Consider the following 1200-nt stretch of genomic DNA (forward strand, 5'->3'; position numbering starts at 1 on the left):
AAAGTACTGAAAGTAGGTTCAAAGTACCGAACGTAGGTTCAAAGTACCTAACGTAGGTTTAAAGTACCGAATGTAGGTTCAAAGTACCGAACGTAGGTTCAAAGTACCGAACGTAGGTTCAAAGTACCGAACGTGAGTTCAAAGAACCAAAAGTAGGTTCAAAGAACCGAACGTAGTTCAAAGTACCGAACGTAGGGTCAAAGTATCGAACGTAGGTTCAAAGTACTAAACATAGGTTCAAAGTACCGAACGTAGGTTTAAAGTACTGAACGTAGGTTCAAAGTACTGAACGTAGGTTCAAAGTACCGAAAGTAGATTCAAAGTACCGAAAGTAGGTTCAAAGTACCGAAAGTAGGTTAAAAGTACCGAACGTAAGTTCAAAGTACCGAAAGTAGTTCAAAGAACCGAATGTAGGTTCAAAGAACCGAACGTAGGTTCAAAGTACCGAATGTAGGTTCAAAGAACCGAACGTAGGTTCAAAGTACCGAACGTGGGTTCAAAGAACCAAAAGTAGGTTCAAAGAACCGAACGTAGTTCAAAGTACCGATTGTAGGTTCAAAGTACCGAACGTAGGTTCAAAGAACCGAACGTAGGTTCAAAGCACTGAAAGAAGTTTCAAAGTACTGAAAGTAGGTTCAAAGTACTGAAAGTAGGTTCAAAGTACCGAACGTAGGTTCAAAGTACCGAAAGAAGGTTCAAAGAACCGAAAGTAGGTTAAAAGAACCCAACGTAGGTTCAAAGTACCGAACATAGATTTAAAGTACCGAACGTAGGTTCAAAATACCAAACGTAGGTTCAAAGTACCGAACGTAGGTTCAAAGTACCAAATGTAGGTTCAAAGTACCGAACGTAGGTTCAAAGTACTGAAAGTAGGTTCAAAGTACCAAACGTGGGTTCAAAGTACTGAAAGAAGGTTCTAAGTATTGAAAGTAGGTTCAAATTACCAAACGTAGGTTCAAAGTACTGAAAGAAGGTTCAAAGTACTGAAAGTAGATTCAAAGTACCAAACGTAGGTTCCAAGTACTGAAAGTAGGTTCAAAGTACTGAAAGTAGGTTCAAAGTACTGAGATCTGAGCAGGCCTTCAGTGACAACACACACCATCCAACACAAAACATCCAACACACACCATCCAACACAAAACATCCAACACAGACCATCCAACACACACCATCCAACACAAAACATCCAACACACACCAT

The 1200-nt window shown here is 40.0% G+C and overlaps 1 protein-coding gene across 1 annotated transcript in view; it reads right to left on the reverse strand.

Annotated features, from left to right (window-relative positions):
• The window catches only part of LOC119428422 (filamin-C), a 92610-nt gene that overhangs the window by 62447 nt on the left and 28963 nt on the right, over nucleotides 1–1200 (reverse strand). The gene's annotated exons all lie outside the window — the stretch shown is intronic.

Source organism: Nematolebias whitei, chromosome 22, assembly GCF_014905685.2.
Source record: "Nematolebias whitei isolate Nwh7 chromosome 22, NemWhi1, whole genome shotgun sequence".
NCBI classification, from domain to species: Eukaryota; Metazoa; Chordata; class Actinopteri; order Cyprinodontiformes; family Rivulidae; genus Nematolebias; species Nematolebias whitei.